The sequence below is a fragment of the Schistocerca piceifrons genome, chromosome X (assembly GCF_021461385.2).
Source record: "Schistocerca piceifrons isolate TAMUIC-IGC-003096 chromosome X, iqSchPice1.1, whole genome shotgun sequence".
NCBI classification, from domain to species: Eukaryota; Metazoa; Arthropoda; class Insecta; order Orthoptera; family Acrididae; genus Schistocerca; species Schistocerca piceifrons.
In genome coordinates, this window is record NC_060149.1 from 514,953,974 (window position 1) to 514,973,249 (window position 19,276).

The window sequence follows — 19,276 nt, forward strand, 5'->3', positions numbered from 1 at the left end:
AGCATATAGCTAAGGTAGAATATTCCAAATTTTTAGGTGTGTCCATTGATGAGAGATTAAATTGGAAGAAACGCATTGATGATCTGCTGAAATGTTTAAGTTCAGGTACTTATGCAATAAGGGTCATTGCAAATTTTGGTGACGAACATCTTAGTAAATTAGCTTACTACGCCTATTTTCACTCACTGCTTTCATATGGCATCATATTTTGGGGTAATTCATCACTGAGGAAAAATGCATTTATTGCACAAAAGCATGTAATCAGAAAAATAGCTGGAGTCCACCCAAGATCATCCTGTAGACATTTATTTAAGGATCTAGGGATATTCACAGTAGCTTCTCAGTATATATACTCTCTTATGAAATTTGTTATTAACAACCAAACCCAATTCAAAAGTAATAGCAGTGTGCATAACTACTATACTAGGAGAAAGGATGATCTTCAGTATTCAAGATTAAATCTAACATTGGCACAGAAAGGGGTGAATTATACTGCCACTAAAGTCTTTGGTCACTTACCAAATAGTATCAAAAGTCTGACAGATAACCAACAAGCATTTAAGAAGAAATTAAAAGAATTTCTGAATGACAACTCCTTCTACTCCATAGAGGAATTTTTAGATATAAATTAAGAAAAAAGAAAAAAAAACAAAAAGAACAATAAAAAATAAAAAACACAAAAAAATAAAAAAGTTGTTATATTAACTTAAGTATGTTGTTAAATAAACTTAATTACGTCATGTATTGGAAAATTTGACTCGTTCCACATCATTACGAAATATCGTATTCATGATCCATGGAACTAGTAGTAATCTAATCTAATCTAGGCCTAGGGCAGCAGATGGAAGAAACATCTTTCGTTGTAGCTGGTAATCTGATGTCATAGACCCTATATTAGAGAACTTGGATTGTGACATCATAGATCCATATATCACGTCAGCCATCTTGGATTGTCATCTTGGATTCTGTCGTCCTAGAGCCCATTACAGAATTCCAGGTCAACCATCTTGTATTGCCATCGTCGATTCTGACGTCATAGAGCTTGTCGCAGTATTCCAGATCAGCCAACATGACAATGCACCACCTTCGATTTTTAATTTGCCACCAGTTTATACTTAGGACATCACTACTTCCACAGTGACATCATAGGAGTAGGGGAAATCCACCGCCAAAATTTTAATTTTTCGCCCCTTTTTGAACTTCCCACCATTTTGTCAGAGGCATGGATGGAGAAGGGGTGGGGAAATCCGATGACGATATCTATAATGTTATCGGTGACATAGTCTCTCCCCGATCTCCCACTGCTATACTGCTCACTAATAATAGTCTAATAACCCATCACTTTACCGAAATGGAGACAAACTCAGTGAGTGGCGGCGAAGTTCCACATACACTATGTGATTAAAAGTATCTGGGCACCCCCAAAAACATACTTTTTTCATATTAGGCGCCGTGTGGTGCCACCTACTACCAGGTACTCCATATTAGCGACTTCAGTAGTCATTAGACATTGTAAGAGAGCAGAATGGGGCGCTCCGCGGAATTCACGGTCTTCGAACATGGTCCGGTGATTGGGTGTCTCTTGTGGCATATGTCTGTATGCGAGATTTCGACACTCCTAAACATCCCTAGGTCCACTGTTTCATATGTGATAGTGATGTGGAAACGTGAATCTCAAGTTGGTAAGCCTTCTTCCATTAATTCTAATTCCCTCACCTTCCCAGCTCAGCTTTGACATAGCCATTTCCAATGCAGCAGAGAACAGTTTTGGGGAGATGGGATCGCCTTGCTTGACACCCCTCATGATGCGGAATTCTTGAGTTGATTCGCCCATGTTAACATAACACAGGAATTCCAAACTGTATCAGGATCCACTGCAAGTACTATGACAGTTAGGCGAGAGGTGAGAAAACTTGGATTTCATGGTCGAGCGGCTGCTCATAAGCCACACATTATGCCGGTAAATGCCAAACAATGCCTCGCTTTGTGTAAGGAGCGTAAACATTGGACGATTGAGCAATGGAAAAGTGTTGTGTGGAGTGAGAAATCACGGTATACAACGTGACGATCCGATGGCAGGGTATGGGTGAACGTCATATGCCCGCGTGTGTAGTGCTAACAGTAAAATTCGGAGGCGGTGGTGTTATGATGTGGTCGTGTTTTTCATTGAGGGGGCTTGCACCCCTTGTTGTTTTGCGTGTCTCTATCACAGCACAGACCCACATTGATGTTGCAAGCACCTTCTTGCTTCAGACTGTTGAAAAGCAATTTGGGGATGGCGATTGGATCTTTCAACACGATCGAGCAGCTGTTCATAATGCACGGCCTGCCGGAGTGGCTACACAACAATAACATCCCTTTAATGGACTGGCCTGGACAGAGTCCTGACCTGAATCCTATAGAACAACTGTGGGATGTTTTGGAACGCCTACTTCGTGCCAGGCCTCACCGACCGACACCGATACCTCTCCTCAGTGGAGCACTTCGTGAAGAATGGGCTGCCATTCCCCAAGAAACCTTCCAGCACCTAATTGAACGTATGCCAGCGAGAGTTGAAGCTGTCATCAAGGCTAAGGGTGGGCCAACACCATACTGAATTGCAGCATTACCGATGGAGAGCGCCACGAACTTGTAAGTCATTTTCAGCCAGGTGTCCGGATACTTTTCATCACATAGTGTATTTCCGCTTTCGGCTGCTGCGACGTCAGGTGTCGCATCAAACATATCACACTGTGATAGCCGTTTGACCTCTGTTGTTGTTGTGTGTGTTTGAGGTTTACGGGCGCTAAAAAGCGTGGTTATCAGCGCCCATCTGTTGTTGCTGATTTGATCTGTCGTTCGTTATAGTTGAAACTTTCGCTCTCTACTTTGTTTTCGTCCATGGACTTGAGTCATTCGTAGTCTTCACGCGCTATGATGCTTGCAGCAGTGTCCAGTCTAGTTTATGTTAGGCAATGACACGAAACTTGGTACAAAGTTCTCACCAATTTAGTTAGTTTAACGAGCATGACAGAAAAAAAGTAGAATGAGTGGCCAGCGCCCTTTGCGTCTCTGAGTAGCAACTATGTGGGTGTGCTCACAAGAGCCGCCCTCTTTATTTCCGCCTACACAGCAGTGGGCCATGATTTGATTCTACAAGTGCCCTGGAACTGAACGCGCGCACATAGCCAGTAGGTGTAAGTGGTTAACAAAAAGACAACATGTTAAGTGTCTCATCTGTTTTTCGAAGGAATTTCCGTGTCAATTAAGTTGAATGTCGTGGTAGGTGGTGTTATACTACCGTTTCTGGATTTATTTTCAGCCTGTGACCACGATGTATTTCAATAAAACTTCCGATTAGTATATATGTACTGCTCATATTGAACAATAAAATGTGATAGAGTGTGCATGTTGACCATTATTTAAGTATCCATATGACGTATTGTAAATTAATTTTTCTTTTGTTGGCAACTGATTATCGAAGACGAAGTTAAAAAATGCTATGATGTACCCATATGTTAAATAAAATACGAGTACCTGTTATCGGTCCATGATAAAGAACTGCGTGAAATACGCCTCGCAAATTTCGATGCATGTTGCTTTCATATGCGTTTAATTACAGGATGTACGGAAATGGACAAGCCGTGTTTCACGCAAACCATGCCTTATTCTAATTGGAGGTTGGGCGATATTAATTTTCGCTCGACTACATAAGAACCTATCCTCTCCGACTGAATCCCTGTAGAGGGTCGAGTCATCAGTCAACATTATAGAGGTAATTCGGGAGGCGGTTTTTATCTTTAGAGAAGATTATCTTCAGAATGTTCGAACTTAAGACACGTTCTATATTTCTGATGTAGAATGGCAGCCCATCTGTCGTAGAGCAATTACTGTAAATTTGTTATTAAAAGTTGTCAGTTGTTAGGCGATACTACATGCATTTATGCCATCGAAGATGCTCACCCAGTACAAGCTAAACGAAACGCGGAATATGAATCTACATAAATGCTGGTACTTGGCAATGCATTACAATAGTTACACAGAAACACATTTTTCCCTGCATATAATTCATAAAATGTAGCGCTGCCCACAATATCTACACTATTAAGCTAAACTAATTTCAACGACTGCCCCCCCCCCCCCTCCCACCGGCGAATGCTGACTGGTGGTGTTAGGGTCCCCTGACACTTTAAGGAAAGTTTACAAGCGGATATGAGACGAATGAAGTATCATTGTTGTGACGACACTGACTGGAAATGGCAAAACCACTGCTATAAGCGACATTGAGAAGAGGCGGTTTTTATGCCTAGGCACGTGGCAATGAGCATCTTGGAAAGGAAAGAGCTGTTCGGCTGTTCATGTCCCACTGTTGTGAGGATCTACGGAAGGTGGTTGAAGGACAGTGGAACCTCGAGCACGAGGCAAGTCATTGTACGTCCACGACTCATCACGTAACATGGAGTTTGGCGGCTTCCCCGCCCTTTAAAGCAGATCTGACGACAGAGTACAATGCCGGTGCAGACACAGGTCTTCCCTTGCACATAAGTCAGTGCACATTGTTGAACACGGAGCTTTTCAACAGCGGCAAGCCACACAACTTTTGCATAACATTTAAGAGAAATGGACCACAAACCAACTGCGTGAGAGAAAGACACGAAAATAGTTGAAATAAATAATGAAAGACACTTGCTGACCTTACAAGAAAATTATCATATATACAAAACAAAGGAAGAAAAGGAGCTACTACTTGACAAAGTGAATGTAACTAAACACATTGCTTACACTAACTGATTATACATTGTTGTCAATGGAGAGACGTCTACAGACGTTAAAGTAACCTTTGGCGTGCCACAGGGGAGTGTTATGGGACCATTGCTTTTCACAATATATATAAATGACCTAGTAGATAGTGTTGGAAGTCCCATGGGGCTTTTCGCAGATGATGCTGTAGTATACAGAGAAGTTGCAGCATTAGAAAATTGTAGCGAAATGCAGGAAGATCTGCAGCGGATAGGCACTTGGTGCAGGGAGTGGCAACTGACCCTTAACATAGACAAATGTAATGTATTGCGAATACATAGAAAGAAGGATCCTTTATTGTATGGGTATATGATAGCGGAACAAACACTGGTAGCAGTAACTTCTGTAAAATATCTGGGAGTATGCGTGCCGAACGATTTGAAGTGGAATGATCATATAAAATTAATTGTTGGTAAGGCGGGTACCAGGTTGAGATTCATTGGGAGAGTCCTTAGAAAATGTAGTCCATCAACAAAGGAGGTGGCTTACAAAACACTCGTTCGACCCGTACTTGAGTATTGCTCATCAGTGTGGGATCCGTACCAGATCGGGTTGACGGAGGAGATAGAGAAGATCCAAAGAAGAGCGGCGCGTTTCGTCACAGGGTTATTTGGTAACCGTGATAGCGTTACGGAGATGTTTAACAAACTCGATTGGCAGACTCTGCAAGAGAGGCGCTCTGCATCGCGGTGTAGCTTGCTCGCCAGGTTTCGAGAGGGTGCGTTTCTGGATGAGGTATCGAATACATTGCTTCCCCCTACTTATACCTCCCGAGGAGATCACGAATGTAAAATTAGAGAGATTCGATCGCGCATGGAGGCTTTCAGGCAGTCGTTCTTCCTGCGAACCATACGCGACTGGAACAGGAAAGGGAGGTAATGACAGTGGCACGTAAAGTGCCCTCCGCCACACACCGTTGGGTGGCTTGCGGAGAATAAATGTAGATGTAGATGTAGATGTAGGAATGGTCAGTGTTCGCCGGCCGAAGTGGCCGAGCGGTTCTAGGCACTTCACTCTGGAACCGCGCGACCACTACGGGTTCGAATCCTGCCCCGGGTATGGCTCTGTGTGATGTCCTTAGACTAGTTCGGTTTAAGTAGCTCTAAGTTCTAGGGGACTGATGACCTCAGATGTTAAGTCCCATAGTGCTCAGAGCCATTTGAACCATTTTGGTCAGTGTTCAGGGACGTGACAGGAACGACCATTTGAAGCAGAAGACAGCTTGTGTAATATAGATTATTATTTCTTTTGTGTATTATTCACTGTATGATCAAATTTACATATGGACTCATATACAACAAGCAGGAAACATAACAACCTGCGTTCTACAAACTATCAATTAAAAATTACGTATTTTTAACATATTCATCTCTAAACATGAAACTTAAAATCACATTACACGTGTTGCATGATTCATAATAAGTGTTAGAATCTCCCAGTGTAAATTTCAGTGCTTTCGTGCACCCTTGGAAGATCATCTTGCATTGTTTGTCTGAGTGCTTCTAGACGTTCCCTAATGCTGGCAGCTACGTCGCACTACTTCACTTACAACACACGATAGACAACTGAGCATTAAGCAGGCTAGTTTAATGCCAGAAAGATATCCTGAGCAAAGGGGCTGAGAGCAGTGAGGTAGACCGGACTACAACAAAACGTCAAAGAGGTTGGGTGAGTAAGACACATCCATGCGCACCAGTAGCCCAGAAACAAATCTACAGTAAATGATTTCTATCTCGAAAACTATTCAGAGTAGGGCATATGAGGAGCAACCAATCAAAACGTATATTGTCCACCTGTGGACAAAATTGAGTTTCATGTAGTTTCGAGTGGTATTTTATGTACTCTGCATGATACACCAATCAGATGCGTCTATCTGTATACTGTAACACCGGAAAAGTATCTTGAAAACGAGCGGTTAAAAAAATCAAATGGCTCTAAGCGCTATGGGACTTAACATCGGAGGCCAGCAGCCCCTAGACTTACAACTAATTAAACCTTAACTAACCTAAAGACAGCCTGCTGACCGAGGCAGGATTCGAACCTGCAACCGTAGTAGCAGCGCGGTTCCAGACTGAAGCACCTAGAACCGCTCGGCCACAGCGGCCGGCTAAAACGAATGTATATTGTCTACATGACTGAATGAATCAGAACGTATAATGTCCACCATTTTCGTTTCAGTTTGCTATTGTTTCATCAGCTTTGAGAGTACTGTCGATGTTAACTTTTGTCAATGCTTGCGGCTGTTCAAAGCTTTATTGCCTTCTGGTATTGTTTGACATCGTTTTAGCAAAATCGTTACTGTTAGCACTGCACAGCAGCAGTATTCTGTTGTGTTTTGTGTCCAACGGATTTAGAAGAGGAAACTGTGACTATGGGGAAGGAGCGTAAAGATCGTGAAACAAGAAAAAGAATGAAGAAAGCAGGTAAATCTGTTTATACCTTCTTATTACAAAAATAGAATTTGTTTCCGTAACATTCATCGTAAATAATGCCACAAGAAATAGCACTTTCTTATTCTTTTTGTCCTAGATATCGTGATAAAGATCCTTATTTAATGAATTTTGATCCTCTCTGCCAACATAGAGAAGGTCGTTTTAATTGCTGCTCTATCCCAGTAAAAGTTCTACGTAGAACCAAAAGCAATGTGTTTTCTACACGGAATGAAAAACACGATGATGAAAAAATATCGTATCATCTGGACGTAAGCAGTCCAAAACGTCGGCGCATCTGCGGAGAAAGTGCCAAAGTAAAAACCAACAGCTGTCACAGTGAAATATCAAGTAATTTGAGGATTTAATACAGATTCGCACTATTTTTCATTTCTTCTTAGTGAAGTATATGCTTTTACCGATACTAAACAGGAGATGATACAACAGAATAATGCGTCAAATTCCAGTTATTTTGAATACAGAGAAGTATGTACAGATCTACAACGAAGTTGGGGAAACCGGGGGAAACATGGGTAACTGGAAAAGACTGGGAGCTTAAGAACTTTGATGAACTCTCAAAGGAATGGAAAAAGATGGATGGTATCAGTGGAGTAAAAATAATAATTTTGAAAAGTCAAAACTGAACCATGTCGGTGATCAGGATATAAAATTTAAAACAGAAATTCATTATTACTTCGATGGCCCTTCTAAATTATTCACAACATTGGCAAAACGTGGACATAAGATGTTCTCTGCTACTGAAAGACCTATACTAGCTTTGTCAGGTATGATAAAGTTAGAGAAAAGGGATGATGTGAAGAAAGTGCTTACTTTAAGGTTCGGCACAAAACTGAAAGATGAAGAACAACTAAATTTTTTTCCCAGACTGCAGCAACTACTCTTCAGAAGATAACGAATGTGATTCTTTACAAGAAGAACCAGCAACGAACAAAATTGAATCAAACTGCCTGTAACAAATTATTCTATTGAACAGTTTTTTTATGTAATTTAAGGCTTTGTAGCGATATTTCAAGTAAATATTAATATTACATTGTTATAAGTTCTATAATTAATGTTAAGCAATTGAAAATTACTGTAAGTTAATAATTATTTTCAGGTATTACGGTTCGTAAATTAATGAAGATTTAATAGTGAAAACCCATCAAAATATGTAATATCCTATGTGACCGATCAAAACGTATATTTTCCAAAACATAAGTTGATTTTAGAGCCATCCTAATCAAATTCTGATCTGTTGCAAAGTGGGATCAAATTCAGTATCTCAACTCGGAATTAACTGTGAAAACAGCATTGTGTTTCATAGAATAGTTTAGGATATATCAGTTTTTCGCTTTTCCTGATTATTTGCTGCTCACATGCCCTTGTGAAGTTTCTACTTCAAATGAGCGTTCGTGCCATGTCCCTTAAGACTGAACATTCCTGCTGGCACACTCTGTGTAGCAGACAAATATCCCAATAGATAATCACAAATCTCAATTCTCTCCTAAGTAGGGGCTATAAAAAAATATGGACACACACACAAACCAACTTATATCAACACACATAATTTGAGAAAAAAAAGTGAAAATAAAATCGGAGAAAGCTAGCAACACTGCCAAAAACAGATGACCCCCAAGACAAAGAAACGGCAACTGACATGTTACAAAACCACGGTGACTATACAAAGAAAGGAGGCTTTCAACCACTTTGCCATATGAGGAATAGATACATGGTTTTCAGATAAGGTTCAAATGGTTCAAATGACTCTGAGCACTATGGGACTTAACTTCTGAGGTCATCAGTCCCCTTTTTCAGATAAAGAATTAGACATTTTACCATAAGCAGTTTTCCATTTTATTATAAAAAAGTTCCTTGGGCTCTTTTTAAATCTATAACAAAATGTGTGACAGTGACGAAAACCGAGTAATTAAAACAGTAAGAAATATAGAAGTTACGTGCGGCGTGCAAAAGGGGTTTTTATTGTAAACTACTGCGGCTTTTATTTAGCTGCCACGAAAAATTTTCACCGCAAGAAATATGGATTCAGTAATGTGACGACACAGAAAGTATTTAGGGCGATCTTTAGGGCATGCATGGTCTTGGTTCTTGTTCTATGGTCTTCGGTCTTTTGCTGGACAGTGTTGATTGTGCTTTTGCCGAGAGGGCTGTGTGGCTAAGCAGTTGAATGGGGGCATATACTAAAACTTTTCGTTGGATTTGGAACGATTTTGTATGCGCGAGTTAAGTACTTCGACTTTTCACTGGACTTAGATAACTTGAGTGTGTTTTTGGTGATTGATTCAGCATGGTTTTACGAACTTAACTGTTGTCTGTGGGACTTGAGGCAGCTGTGAACTGTAATTATTAGCTGTAGCTGATATTTATACTCGCATATAATGGAAGTATTTCATTTTTGCAGCGGTTAGTAAAAATAATGAACTTTAGCGTTGAACGGCTACTATTTAAGAAGGGTGTATGGCAGGGCTGCTCACACCTGTCTTGGTCAATGGATACATTCAGTCGGCAATAGCTTACGTTAAGGAGAAACTAGCAGCCATAGGAGGAATTATAATTCATGGTAATAAAACAGACGTGCTGAGATTTGCTGAAGATCTCTCAGGTTGAGTGAAGATGCAGAAAAATCAGAAGCGATGCTAGCACAGTTGGAAACCAGCCTCATCTCTTCCAATGATACCAAAATTAAGATCGTTTCGCAATGCTCACTTAACAGTGAGGACACGCACAAGGGTGGAGGACACAGAGCGACAAAGGGCATGCGCTAAAACTTGTATCAAATGATAAAACCCACCCTCACGAATAAAACGTAAACTAAAGCTACTGTTGAGGCATTGTCGCCCAACACCGAAGGTAGGGTGCTAGGAAAGTTAAAAGTCAGCCGCAGAGCGGCTAATAAAAGTGGGCAGACGTAGGGAGTAAAGCTACATCAAACGGAAGATCGAGGAAGGACACTGCAAGCCGAATCCACGGGGCAAAAGCTACTTTCGATAAAAGAAGAAACCTTTGCACTTCTACCAGCATAGAAAAACATCTAAGAAAAAGCCTCATAAAGACATTTGTTTCGAGTGTGCCTGCCATATGGAAGTGAAACATGGACACTCGGAGGAGCTAAAAACACAAAACAAGTCTTCGAGATGTGGTGCTATTGCAGAAAGCTCAAGATTTCCTGGATAGACATGATATCAGTTTTCGTCATTATCATTAATCCGACGGTGTTTACCTAGTCATTTCACTTATTTATACGTATTATTCGCTGCCTTATCTACTTACTAAAAAGGGTAGGAGGATCAGTTCTGTATTAAATGCGTGGGCCTTAAAGCGACGCTGTATGACCGACCCCTATGCTATCTTAATGAATGAGGGCAACAAATTAGGTCGTGCACTACCCACACCGATATTGACTAATAAAAGCACCGGTGCGCTCGTAGGTACTGGCTAGACCAGTAATGGTGGTGCTGCATGAGTCGAGAAGTCCGAAATTGTGAGCAATTGTTTAAATGTGAAAAGAATTTTCCATCATTCAGAGAAACTCTCGCAAATTAACCATTTCACTCCTGCTATTTAGCCTTCGGATGTATACAAATGTTTCTCGCACGCTTTATACACTAAAAAAACTAAACTCGTCCCCAACAGGTCATGAAGGCCCAACGGTACGAACCGGCCACCGTGTCATCCTCAGCCTACAGGCATCACTGGATGCGGATATGGAGGGGCAAGTGGTCAGCACACTGCTCTCCCGGCCGAATGTCAGTTTCCGAGACCGGATCCGCTACTTCTTAATCAAGTAGCTCCTCAGTTTGCCTCACAAGAGCTGAATACACCCCGCTTGCCAACAGCGCTCGGCAGACCGGATGGTCACCCATCCAGTGCTAGCCCAGCCCGACAGCGCTTAACTTCGGTGATCGGACGGTAACCAATGTTACCACTGCGGCAAGGCCGTTGGCGCTTTATACACTACTGGCCATTAACATTGCTACACTAAGAAGAAATGCAGATGATAAACGGGCATTCATTGGACAAATATATTATACTAGAACTGACATGTGATTACATTTTCACGCAAGTTGGGTGCATAGATCCCGAGAAATCAGTACCCATAACACCCACATATGGCCATAACAATGGCCCTGTTACTCATGGGCATTGAGACAAACAGAGCTTGGATGGCGAGTACAGGTACAGCTGCCCAAGCAGCTTCAACACGATATCACAGTTCATCAAGAGTAGTGACTGGCGTATTGTTACGAGCCAGTTGCTCGGCCACCATTGGCCAGACGTTTTCAGTTGGTGAGGGTGAAAGGGTACAGTACCACCCGACATTGAAAATGGGTACAACATACTTCATTATTTTTGTCAGAACAACACATTTTTTTTGTAAAACTAACTGAGTTTCAATTAATACAGCGAAGCCGGATACCAGTGTGGGAAAGAATGACAATTTATTTATTTAATTGATCACATGTGCACTCCCACAAAATAAATCCCTACATCCAGTTTGGTGAGATCTGTGAAATGAATGAATGTATGGTCGTCTGCTAACCGCAGATAGTGAATGTGAATATATGATCATCTTTGAGACGATCCTTTGGCCATCTTTGGTGGGACCAAAGAGATGAAATTTACCTGAGCTTTGAGTGCCTGAAATGTGGCTGACCAATACGGTAGCAAGGTGCTCCCCCACTTCGACAGAGGTGCGAGAGGACCTGAAGAACGGCCATGTTTCAGCACTCTGCCGCTGGATCTTGTGCTGTTAAGACCTGTCTTACTTGTGCTCCGTAAAGACAAAAGAGTGGAGACATGGTATGCATGTGGAATATTTAAGAGTAGTTTGAAATAATAATTTCTCTATTTCAGGAACTTTTGTGGGGAGAATTAAATGTCAGGCAGGTAATATTAATGGGATCGTAGTAATCTTCGGAAGTGACCAATGGTCACAATGAAACCACATGTAGCAATAAGTTGAAATACTTCCGTGTGCTTAAGTTAAGCTGAATTACTAGCGTGTGTACAATAAGTTGAAATATTTAAGAAATAGCGTGTCTACCATAAGTTGAAATATTTAAGAAATGGCGTGTGCAGGACTTGAAATAGAGACGAGTACTTCCACATGGTGAGTACTGTGTGAGTCTCAATCTCTGTATGAGACAAAGGATAAAGTGAAGTACTCGTCCATGGTATCAGTTGAGGACTCGCGTGTGTGATGAATATGTTCTTAATATTACTTTGCATGATATGATTCCGTGTGACGCTAGATTCAAACTCTGAGAGAGAAGCAAGGTGAGTCGGCCATCTATCCAGCAACGCCACTTGGCTTGCATTGCACAGGAAGACGTGCATATATCTCCAGAGTTCATAGTAGGAAAGTAGAATTACAAAGTGGGGCAGTGTCCTGTGAAACTGGGATAAATATTAATTGAAGTGGGAAAGCTGAAAGTGATAATGTTGTGACTATTCCCTGTCTTGTATTTCATCTTGCAGTGTGGTGTATGTCATGTAATTTAAGTATGTGTGGTTTGCATGGGAGAGTAGCAAGGTAGTTTCAGAGCTAGTGGGTATGCATGTTCCTTTTGTACCGCTCGGTCTGGAGGAAAGTTTCGTGATGATGGTTGTGAGAGTCGACCATCCTATCCAGAAAGTGCACTGTAGCGTTAAATAATTACGAGACCATAAGGTAGAGAATCATCAATGTTAAGCCATGCCCACTGGGCGGAATTTCTCATGTGTTATTGTTGTAGGTTATAGAATTTGTGGGTTTAGGTTATAGAATTTACCGAAATAAATAATATAGTGAAAAGAAAAAGATTGGTGTCCTTTTCCTTCGAATTGTATGTTGTCATGATATCCAGAATTTATAATGTGTGTCTATGGAAATAAGAGCCAAGTCTCCCTCTCCGAAATTGTGAAGTGTTGCAGAAATAGTTAAGAGTCACTTTTATTGTTGCAGGAGCTTTCGTGATGTCTCAGCTTGTCTGCATGGAACTTCTTGTCCTAACAGGACTTGTTCACAAAAATACCCCAGAATAACACCGAATGCATTCTTCCTGATGGTCCTGACAAGGCATCCTGTCCATCACATTTTACCCTTCCAGGAAATCGCGACAGCATGTTTTAAACAAACATCTCTGCAACGATAAACATTCACACCGCTATTTAGAGGCTCCTATGATTCAGCACAAAGGATATCTTCTGAAGGAATGGAGCGTTTTGATTAGCTCCTACTGCATTTACTTTCCAAATTACTCATGCTGCCAGTATGGATGTACTGTCCACCTTTGTTTCTGCAGACGAAACTTTCAGTGGAAAAACTGGTTTGTACAGATCGCCATATTGCACTAACAGTTGAACTCTGTAAAAAGGGTCTATAGATCGTCAAGTACAGAAAGACACTTTCTCAATTACACTGCTCTGCCGCTGACGACAGCATCTTGAGTATTTCAGCATGAAACCGATCTCCAACCTGGCTATGTATCACCACATACCGTTTCGATGTAGTAAACACACCAGACTCTGGGATTACAAGAATATATGTATAGTCAAATGGTTTACCAGAATATCATACAATTTTCGAGATACTTCTCGAAATCAAGCACATCGCAATATTGCTTGTACAGTATAATTCCGAAGGTATAGACTGCGAATTATTTCTCTAGAAACCTGAAACTTAAGCGAGGTGCGAGCCGGAGTGGCCAAGCGCTTCTAGATACTACAGTCTGGAACCGCCCGACCGCTGCAGTCGCAGGTTCGAATCCTGCCTCGGGCATGGATGTGTGTGATGTCCTTAGGTTAGTTAGGTTTAAGTAGTTGAAAGTTCTAGGGGACTGATGACCTCATAAGTTAAGTCCCACAGTGCTCAGAGCCATTTGAACCATTAAGCGAGGTGGCACCTGACAGAAGCCACTGAGTAACTAGAAACTTATATCGACTACGAAGACCTTTGTGTGAAAACTTGAAAAAATTATAAGAAGCTGTTATTTTTACTTGCGAATAGCGATGTCGGTGATATATCAGATTCCTAATCATCCGTATAATTTCCAAAGTCAACTAAGGTGTTTCTTATGTCTAGAAAACCATCTATCTTTCACCTGCTAGATACATACAACATGCACCGCAATCGATGTTTTCTCAACCAAATAAAGATGGGAAATGTGCAGTAGCCATCAGCCAGACAATACACATGAGAGGGAATAATGCTTCAGTGCAAACACATGTCCATACTGAAACTCCTCAAATTTCCACGGGGAACACACGCGATTACAGATGCTGTCCAACTCATACTGACAAGGGAACCTCCCCATCGCACCCCCCTCAGATTAAAGTATAAGTTGGCGCAGTGGATAGGCCTTGATAAACTGAACACAGATCAATTGAGAAAACAGGAAGAAGTTGTGTGGGAATGTGAAAAAATTAACAAAATATACAAACTGAGTAGTCCATGGGCCACATAAGCAATATCATGGACAATATGAGCCCAGGAGCACCGTGGTCCGGTGGTAGCGTGAGAAGCTGTTGAACGAGAGGTCCTCAGTTCAAGTCCTCTCTCAAGTGAAAATTTTACTTTCTTTATTTTTGCATAGGTATTATCTGTCCGTTCGTTCATTGACGTCTCTGTTCGCTGTAATAATTTTAGTTTCTGTGTTTTGCGACCGCATAGCAAAACCGTGCGATTAGTAGACGAAAGGACGTGCCTCTCCAATGGGAACCGAAAACATTTGATCGCAAGGTCATAGGTCAACCGATTCCTCCACAGGAAAACACATCTGATATATTCTGTACGACACTGGTGACGGCATGTGCGTCACATGACAGGAATATGTTGTCGACCCACCAAACTTGTATACTTGGCGAATGGGTAAAAAGATTCTTCTACCTTGCCCGATTTAGGTTTTCTTGTGGATGTGGTAATCACTCCCAAAAAAGTGATGAAAACATAAGAGTTTGTCACATAAACTGAAAATAAAAAGTTAAAGTTTTTACTCGACGGAGGATTTGAAACAAGGACCTTTCCTTCCGCAGCTGCTCACGTCACCACGAGACCACGGCGTTCCTGCGTTCTTAGTCCCCTTGATGTTGCATATCTTCGCATGAACTACTCAGTTTGTATTTTTGGTTTATTTTTTCACAGTTCCATACAACTTCTTCCTGTTTTCTCAATTGACCTGTGTTCAGTTTTATAAGGCCTATCCACTGTGGCAACTTATAACTAAATCTGAGGTGGGTGCGATGGGGAGGTTCCCTTGTGAGTATTAGTTCGCTATTCAGCCACCTAGAGGATGACATGGTTAGGTCAGCTACATTCCTGTACCCCAAAAGGACAGTTCCTGCTGTTAGCTTGAAACGTGAATTATTCCACACCACTTGCAATCGCTGCCAAGCGCCATGCACTCCAGACAGAATCATCCTAGGAAACCTGACACATATATATTTGATCACTACACTTACAATTATATATTACAATTGCGGTCTCAATTGGATGACCTTCGACTGTGAGTGAAGTATCGGAAATACCCCCGCCGATGGCTGTGGCTCTAGAAATAGAAATATCTGTACCATTCTTACGACTCGACATACTTTTCGAAGTAAAAAAAAATCTTCCATTCCCTTTGCTGTCGCAGTAATCTACGTCAAATCCATACCTCCATTATGATTGGACTTAGTAATTTTATATTCACATGTCAACACACACACACACACACACACACACATCATGAGGTTTTGGTTAGCTTAGGACACGAGTTTAAATTTAGAATTTCATAATGCATCTCCTGCCGCAGTTCAGTCATTGATCACTTAAAATCAGCTGTTGACAGGTAATCTCACATTTCCAATATACCTAGTGGTGGCCACTTCCAACATTAATCTGTGTTACATATTAACAGCATTTGTGAAATGACTTGCTGTGTTTGTGTGTTACCTATAACTGAGAGGCAGCCAGCAGCTGATTTGGCAACACCATAGTGCCAAGTGAAAGATGGAAATGTCATGTGGCTACGGCCTCCCGTCAGGTAGACTGGTCGCATGGTGCAAGTCTTTCGAGTTGACACCACTTCGGTGACTTGCGTGTCGATGAGGATGAAATGATGATGTTACGAACAACAACACCACCCACTTCCTGAGTGGAGAAAATCTCCAACCCAGAAGGGAATTGAACCCTGGCCGTTAGGCATGACAGTCTGTCGTGGTGACCACTCAGCTACCAGAGACGGACAAACGGAATATGTCAAGTATCAAGTAATTTTAAATGGACTATAGATGTCTAACTGTTAGCTTATCCTGCTGAACACTGCACCCTTGCCTTCATTGTTATAGTAGCAACTACAGTGAATATGTGATGAATGAATGAAGACTGTAAAGTTAGTTTTCTTATTTGACTGTGGATGTTTGAACAAAGTTAGCACACTGCAAATCTTCTTGGTGCTGTTTTCTGATAGTTGTGAGTGTGAATGCTCATTTTCTGTGCTGTAGCAGGGCTACACAAAGTCCCTTAGGGTCTGAAGTTTGCTGTCCATATCGTGATGTGCTTGAGTAATTTAGTATGTCAAAACACAACATAACATTGTAGATGACTGCTTTTTGCTAATTTTATTCTGAAATGCTTACCACTGTACCTCACAGTGCCTCTGTTACCGACTGGTGTTAATTTCCAATGCTGTGAAAGCAAAGTTAGTATTAATTTCATGTCGTTTGTTGTCATGACATGTAACAGTAGGCCTGGGTTTAAACCTGGACTCTCGTTGTAAAAACACTTTTACTACTGTTTTGGTCGTTCTCATTGATTTCTCATGTTCTTGTAGCTTTCGTGACACATGCATAGACACAGACATGCAGAAAACTGAGGAAGTGCACTGTAGAGTATGTGGGTGTAGGTGACTGGATACAATCGAGTACAGTGCCATACACGCCGATCGACCAGAAAAATAGTGCATTTACACTAGGTGTTGGCAGCTGTACCACATTTACAAGCAATTTTAGAACATGGAACGAGATGTGATACCATGATCGCATGGATAGAAGTGACATAAAATCGCTAAACTTGCAAAAATGACGGAAAACGCGTATAAATCGAGGGAAAAAATACCGAAATGCAGGTAAATTGGGGAAGTACTTGCTTGTCTACAGGCTGGTGCAAAAGAATTCTTGTACTTGGGAGCGAGTATGCAACAGCAAGAGGAAAACGATAAAATGGTTCAAATGGCTCTGAGCACTATGGGACTCAACTTCTGAGGTCATTAGTCCCTTAGAACCTAGAACTAGTTAAACCTAACTAACCTAAGGACATCACACACATCCATGCCCGAGGCAGGATTCGAACCTGCGACCGTAGCGGTCTCGCGGTTCCAGACTGCAGCACCTAGAACTGCACGGCCACATCGGCCGGCAAGGAAAACGATAAAATGTAGATGTGGAAGCATCAGGAAACAGGGAAAGAGTAATTTTTTCCATTGAGGCAGCATTCTACTGTATGTCTATTGTAATAATGATACACATGAGTTGACTGCTGTCTTTGATACTTTCCTGGAAGAACAGAGAACAATCAGACTCTAAATTTACTTGCATCTGCGTTAAAGGATGACAGAGATTGTATGGAATGATTGGTTGAGACACAGTACTAAGAAGGTACGATTTAATGGTAGACTGATGATGCATTCTAGAGACAAAGGAAAATGTTGCTGCAGATCATTTGAGTATTGGGGCAAGGCAATTGCGGCCCCACTTTACATTGTTGCCAGATGAATTCAAGATGGCGGCGACAACGTCATCCAAGATGGTGGGGTGTAGACTTGGCAACAGTGCACGAGTTCATCCAAGATGGTGGCTGTGACATCATCCAATATGGTTGATTTTTGAGGGAAGTTTGAATTTTTGAGGGAAGAAGGTGAATTGGGCTACCTCCACTAACCTAACCCCCCTCCCCACCCCCAGAAAATGGCAGGAAGTATAAATTCCAACAGGATAATGCATTACGCCTCTACTAATCTAAGAAAAATCTCAGGAAGATAGGTCACTTGGCCTACCTACACTAACATAAGTCACCCAACCGCCACCTCTTCCTAGGAACTGGCATCAAGTTTGAATTTTAGATAGGTCAATTTGCGAATCTCTACTAACCACAGTCACCCAACCGCCATGTCCTCCTAGGGATTCATGGAAAAAGGACTCGACCAGTGCTGGACATAAGTCTTTATTTTGCATGCAACAGTCTTTATTGAAACAATTTCATGCAGCACAGCCATCCAGTCTGTTCACTAAGAGATCTGGACTCCAACTGACTTAGTACACAGTGCTAACACCAGAGGGCGCTCTCATCTGTGATGTAATCCGAGATGGAGGGAAACAGTGTGTTCGCCACGAGGCCCGGACTCAAACTGACCTAGTACACAAACGCCACCATCAAAAGGCGCTGTCGTCCAAGATGGCGGCCATGATGTAAGGTGATAACAGAAGTATCATTAGACCTGTGACGTTACAGACACACTGATAGGGTTCCCACCCCAAATCCAAGATGGCGGCGGTGGGAAATATAAAAAGTGCAATGACATACTTCCAGGGGGAAAATTCAAACTTTGCCAGATTTTCGCAAGTGCCATGCCCACCTGGACTTGGAAGGAAATAGTTAAAGTCTCTACAAAGATCCTCAACCGACTGCCAGGGAAGTTCAAATTCCAACAGGATAATGCTTCACACCTCTACTAATCTAAGAAAATCGAGGGAAAATATGTCACTTGCTCGACACCCACTAACCTAAGTCATCCAACTGTCATCTTTTTCTAGGAACTGGCCCTGTGTTTGAATTTTGGTGGCAAAGAAAGGTTAATTCGAGCGTCTCTACTAAGCTAAGAAAATGCCGTGAAAGGAAGGACACTTGCGCTACCTCCACTAACCTAACTCATCCGACCGCAACCTCATCCTAGGAACTGGCGCCAACTTTGAAGTTTGGCGGGTTGATAGGTCAATTGGGCTACCTCTGCTACCTTAAGAAAGAAAGGACACTTGGACTACCTCCACTAACCTAAGTCATCAGACCACCACCTCCTCCTAGGGATTTGTGGGAG